General features: G+C 40.7%; 1 long non-coding RNA gene across 1 annotated transcript; it reads right to left on the reverse strand.

The window, feature by feature from the left end:
- Positions 1–228: 228 nt before the first annotated feature.
- LOC107582152 (uncharacterized) lies at positions 229–1,525 on the reverse strand. Its single transcript, XR_001608910.1, has 4 exons — positions 1,428–1,525; positions 688–882; positions 532–602; positions 229–401 (listed from the first exon to the last, which is right to left on the reverse strand). It is a non-coding gene; the product is annotated as an uncharacterized lncRNA (long non-coding RNA).
- Between the last annotated feature and the right edge of the window lie 5,081 nt (positions 1,526–6,606).

Here is a 6,606-nt window from a genome sequence, read left to right on the forward strand (position 1 = left end):
ATTGCAAAGATATTATTTAAACTGAGCTGGATGTTGACATCACTGAATTCAATGATGAACTGTCTTTAACTGAAAAATGAGTGTTTACTATTGTCACTTTGCATTATTGACACTATTTTCCTAATTAATGCTGTTCAGTTGCTTTGACACAATCTGTATTGTTAAAAGCGCTATATAAATAAAGGTGACTTATTGAGATACACCTGTAGGCACAGGATGGTGGTTCGAGCCTGTAGCTGTGGATGGGAAGGGGGAGGGTAAGGCAAGGGCAGATGGGATGTTGATGACTTCCCTCATTGCTAGTGGTTTATGCTGAAATGACAGCACGCCCCCTGAAGGGGGAAAGTCTTTGTACACCAAGATCCGGCAGTTCCCCATCCAGCGCCTTGTAGAGAGAACTTCTGAAAAATATTACCAGTAAAAAAAAATTGTATTAAAGTAAAAATCACTACACCAAACTTCTGCCACAACATACATAAAATGGGTTACATGTAAAAACCACTCCGAGATACTAGGTAAAGATAATCTCACCTTACACAGTCTGTTGTTGAATTTCTGGGTTTTCAAAACTCCATTTCTCCAACTGTGCCTGGCCTAACACCCTAACATCAGAGACACATTCAACATGGCATCACAATAGCTACAATATGCACAGTAATAGTACAGTTCACATGTTACATGACTTACCAGTGTCCTTGGTTTATGCCAGATCTGCTCGGTGTCTGTGCAGCTGTGCACCGGGGGAACAGCAGGAATGTTTAGCTGCGAATAATGGGCAGTCTGATAAAGAAGTGCAACCAAATGATTGCATAAGGCACAGCCCGCCACACAGGAACAATGGCTGCTCACCAAAACAACAGGTTTTGAGTGCTTTAACACCATCTAGGGAGAAATAGAAGCTTAGATGAGATATTGCTTGACAGATAAAGCATTAACAAGAAAAATAATGCTGTATTCTGAGGCTCACAGACAAAATATGAAAATGTATTAATTTTTAACAATATGATACAGGCCTATTTTGCTTGGATAATGTTACTTTTATTAAGCTGACAGGCAATTTATCAGCTTGCCTAACCATTGCCCTAACAATAACCCTACTCTCAATTCGTGTGCCTTTTCACTTTTCTTCATGGATCTATGACAGACTGCCCTTACGCTGACCTCTCCTGTCACCTTGTCTTTCATTGACACTGTGAGGAAGGATGACGAACACTCAATTCGAGACTGTAATGTTAAATTTTTACACAGTATCTTGACAGTATCTCTATAAAAGAAAACTCACACAAACTCAAAATCGAAAGTTAGCTGACAAGTCTGTCAGTCATAGTCGAACAAAACAGCTAACTTTAACATTAGCCATCTAATCATTCAGTTAACATTAACACTAACGTTAGCTGCTACAATAACATTTCAACGTAACGACTTACCCTCGTAATTATCGATGTAGCTGGCGATATACATCTTGAATCCCTTTTCCCGTTTGCTGGAGGGAGTGGGGCATGACTTCTTGGCAAGTCGGTCCACATCATTGATAGTAAGACGAGGTAGGTCTTGAAGACAGCGAGTGTAAATGAGAGCCATGTTTGCCGGTTATCGGTCTGTCTGTCGGTCAAGTGAGCTAGAATTTTGCGGTCAGTGTAACAGGAAGTTTGTCAGCCGGTATAAGCCAATCCGGAATTGTGACGTGCATTGAGCGCATAGGAGTGAAGACTCTATCAGTGCCTCTCACAGGACAGAGGCAGAACAGGACAGAGACAGAGATCTGGAATGATTTCACTGCTTTATGTGAATTGACTATAACCACATACATGGATATAAAAAATATTGTGTGGAAAATAAGTGAGTTTGATTCATACATTGAGGGTTTGTGTTGTGACTTGTATGATGCAGTGAGCAGTTTAGCACTGGTTAATGATTTAATGCACTGAGCACTGCTGTAGTTTATATAACAACACTCTCCAAATGCAGAATGCGACTTTTATTTATTTGATGTCTAATTCCTAGTCAAATTAGAATGATATCTTAGTTTTACCAGTGATATAGTTTGTGATTTCATTTTCTAAAGGTATGTCCAGAATGTGCAGTCTATAATAACATTAGTTATTAAGTCGCTGGCGGTGTGAACAGGGATTAAGTGTTATCAGAAAGAAAGCTATTCCTTATGTTAAAATGGTGCTTGTTTAACAATACTGAAGTAGATAATGTGGTTTCAGAAATTCACTATTAAGTGAGCTATCAAGCATAGCTATGTAAGAATCAGCATGTAGATGCTGACAAATTAAAAAGAAAAGCAGCATTAACAGGCGGTTTCCCAGACAGAGATTAGGCATGGTCCTCACCCTTTAAAGAGAAGTAAAGTGGCTAAGAGCACAAGGCTACGAAGAACCCACCCCCCTAACAGAATGAGCTACTGGGATCTGGGTAACATCAAGCTGGTAGTATCTGACAAAATTTATGGGGAGAGGCCCAGATTGCACTGGCACAGACATCCTGCAAGGATAACCCCTTAAACAGAGCCCAAGAGGCAGCCATGCCCATAGTAGAGTGTGCTCTGAGGCTATAAAGCTTCTGGAAGTTGTAGCTTTTTGCTGCATTCTTGGACGAGGATGCCCATCCATGGCTCACTGCTGACCTACACATTTCCTCCTCTTAGCCTGATAACGCCTACCCTGGTCTGGGTGAGAGAACGGAACCTGATTTTGAATGAACAGCTGGTCACTCTCTCTGAAAGTGCTGGTCCTGTTGATGTAAACCCACGGGGCACACACAAGACATAAAGCATTCAGCCTCTGATGCTCTGAACCCCAATGTGTTTAAGTTTGCCTTCTCAAAGGCCAAGCCCAGAGGCCACCCTGTCTGGGTGAGGGTAGAATATTTCCCCCTTATAGAGGAGTGATCTCTGCCAGCTATGGTGCTTTGGGCCACCTGGGTGCTATCAAAATTAGAATCAGGCTCCATTCTCTCATTCTGGCCAGGGTAGGCGTTATCAGGCACAGGGAAGGAAATGTGTAGAGCAGCACATTGGGCCTGGCACCACGCTGAGAGGGGCATCCTCGTCCCATTGTGAGAAGTACATAGGCCAGTTTGTGTTTTCGCATGACGCAAAGAGATTGATGGCTGCCTGGGCGAATGTCTTCCAAAGCAGAAATACTACTTGTGGGTGGAGGTGCCAGTCTCCGTAGAGGGGCTTCCCCCTCGACAAGAGTTATGCGCCCCTCTTCAGAATGCCCAGGACATGGGTCACCCATAACGATAGACTAGAGAAGTGACGACTGTCTGTACACTTTAGCTCTTAAAGTTTACCTCTTCAGCCTTTCCCAGTGTAAGAATTACAGAACCCGTTCATCCACCTGCTGAATTCAAGCTACATGCACCTGTTGAGAATGGTGTACACAAAGGCCTTTCTAAAGGCCTCTACAACTGCAAATACAACATCACAAGGACTACAACAAGTGTCTGACAAGTGACCCCTTGGGAATCATTTGGAATTGACCCATGTGGTCAAAGGGAGGAAAACTGTAAGAATTACAGAACCTCAGACACTTTGATCTTCTGAGACAGACAATACACACACAGTGCATTAACATACAGACATCTGTTTCCACATCTCACTGAGAGAAAATGCGGGAAAACGTCTCTCACATATGCATCAGTTCCTTTTCATCCCCTCCCTCCACTTGATTCACTCAGAATGGTCAATAGTATAATGTTCTATATGAATGCAAATAAGATTTACAGTCATGTTTGGTTTCATTTGAATAGTCTCAGGGTGAGTGGTACAATGGTCTTAATCTTACAAAAGTAGATTAAAAGATAATACAGATCCTAAGAGTTAAGAGATACTTTGATTACTGTAGAGGGTCATTCCATGCAAATTACCTCCTGTTCCCATTGAGGTGCAAACCACCCAGGTCTGGGACCTGGGTTAATGTAAATTCCAATTGTTTGTACATGCCTCCACTTGGGGGATGTTTTATCTTGGTTTTGTATTTAAAGGATTGCAGCAAATGGGTCGGGTGATTCTGTAGTCAGAGAGCCCGTAGTATGGAGTGTCTCCACAAACTCTGTACTATGTATTTTACTAAAAGTCAGGTATGTTTGTTACTCTTAGATTCGTCTTTGAGAATTTGATGTCTTGTATTGATTTGATATCGTTGAATTGGCTATGGAGATAATTGGCATAATACATATTTACCTGACTGATAATAAATTGTTACATTTGACTTTGATTTACTATGAAATTATTTCCTCAAGTAGATTAAGTGAAGGCGTATGTTTCCGCAAATCTGCGACCAGAGTTACGTGCATACTAGATCTCAGATTAGATGAAGCATGGGGCGCATCAGGTGAGATTATGGGTTTCTGACTAACCGCTTGACCTTAGTTTAAGTTGTACTCAGTTACGTTAACCATGCATATTGTTTCAGCATTAACTAAGTTGTACGTAGTTATACTAACTATCGGGGGCTAGACAAAGGGTCTAGCAGAACCGCTGACTAATGCTTGGAGCATTACATGGGTAACTGTGGGGGCTAAACAGATTAGTCATAAACCTCTGGCTAAGGGTCAAACTGGCGAGTTTGTGCGACATAGATTCCTAATGAACGAGTAAATATAAGTAAAGAGTTAACTAGAATAATCAAATGTCAGAATAATTAGAGACCGACAAACAACCAATTTGCCTTTCAACCTAAATTCGAGGTCATACTAAAATGGAGTCAGATTAGATAATAAAATGGAGTCAGATTTGAGTTAAATCTAAATTGAATAACTCTGCGCGCTGAAAAGACCGAACACGCAAGAAACCTTTATCCACCACTGGAAACCTTCATTGGGCCAAGTGTGTGGACCTTACACCAGTGTGCTGCCAAGTTTGTCAGTTCTGCCTGTAATGTCTCCACTGTGACACTGTCACACAGGACACATGTGGTGATCATCATAGAAGATCAATAATTTACTGAGTTTCACCAGAGCTGATTTTGGGAGCCCATTTTGTTGTATTTCAGCAAAATAGTTTGGATCCATGCACGCAAAATCTGAACATAGAGCTGCACTTGCTGTGTACCGTTGGTAGATGATATCTTGAAAAGTGTCCATGATGACGTTGTCATCTTGTCAACGTGATGACGTTGTGACTCTGTACTCTTTCAGAGAATCTGAAGATGGCTCATCCACTGCCATCTCACCTGGCATCACCATTTTCTTCCTTCCTTTTTTCTGGGAGGGTAATTTGGACCTTAAAATTATGATCATCGTGCTCCTGTAGAATTCTGTGCAAATGTATATTTTTAACACCTTCAAAATAACAGGTGAACCTTTTCAAGTTGTCTTCTTTGCCCATAACGATGCAGTGAGTAGTTAGCAAGTCCATGCCACTTGTCTGAAAGTAATTTGACAGTGGTGTAGTCTGAGCAAATTAAAAAAAAAAAAGTGCTTAGTATGGAGTAATGCCTCTAAGTATCCTCTGGCTTTCACTCTCACAGTGGGCTACATTGCATTGTCTTTTTCCATCTTTATCATGGTGGTTACTGGTCAATGAAAGGTCAAGGTCAATGAAAACATGCCCCATCAGGATTTCCAAAATAACTAAAATAAATAACTTTGTGGTCTTTGGACCACCACTGTATTTCTCCTGTTGGAACAATAACCCTTTCTCCTGTTTCTCCTGTTCTTACTGACCACCTCCCACACTTTCATGCATTTGTAGGACCAAGCATGAATGTGGTGATGTCATTTAACAGGGAGAAAAGTGATTCACTTGACACTAAATTCCAGTTGTGTCTGCTAACACAAGATTAAGTATATGTGCATAACACCAAACATGAACTGTGCCTTTTGTCTGAAAAGTGCAAAAATTGCTTGTACTGCTCTTGCATGTTTGCAGCCCCATCTATTCAATCACCAACACATTCCTTGATGTCAATACCAACCCTTTCCAAAACTCTCTTCAGCAAAACAAGATTTTCCCCAGTACAGAACTCACAATCAATCACTGCTATTAGCTATTATCTCATTGATGCCATCTGTCACATATCTTACATTGATACTTAGATGTCAAATCTTGTGTTGTATTCATTTGTACTGAATACATCCCAGCTTTCTTAACTTCTTCAGTAATGTTTTGCTGGATTGAGAGACTGATGACACTAATAACTGTTTAGTTTTGTGTTGGACTTAAAATTCGCAAGGGAACCTCTTCTTTTATGTCCACTGTCATGCAACTTTTTTGTCTTTTCAGTGCATCCATTGACATGTCCTTGCAGACATTACTCATTATAATAATCATATATAAATATGTGATTTGACATGGAGAAAATGTGCTCCATTTTGTGTAATGCAAGTTAGAATGTGAAGGAGTTTGATGATCATTACCAAGGGCACTCTACACTGCACTGTCAAATTTCAACCACATAAGATAACTTTACTAAAGGTCTTCCAGGCCTATAACAAACAATTGGTGGACTAAATGTTTTGGATGATTTTAATGTTCTAACAGAAACTATGAAACAATAAGTGTGTTTACAAAGGCAGGTATAATCAAGCTACTGCAGGGTTTTGCGTATTCAAACTAGTCTTTCCCGCCTCTCTGTACGTCTCAGTATACAT

The sequence above is a fragment of the Sinocyclocheilus grahami genome, unplaced genomic scaffold (assembly GCF_001515645.1).
Source record: "Sinocyclocheilus grahami isolate Dianchi unplaced genomic scaffold, SAMN03320097.WGS_v1.1 scaffold40.1, whole genome shotgun sequence".
Classification (NCBI taxonomy): domain Eukaryota; kingdom Metazoa; phylum Chordata; class Actinopteri; order Cypriniformes; family Cyprinidae; genus Sinocyclocheilus; species Sinocyclocheilus grahami.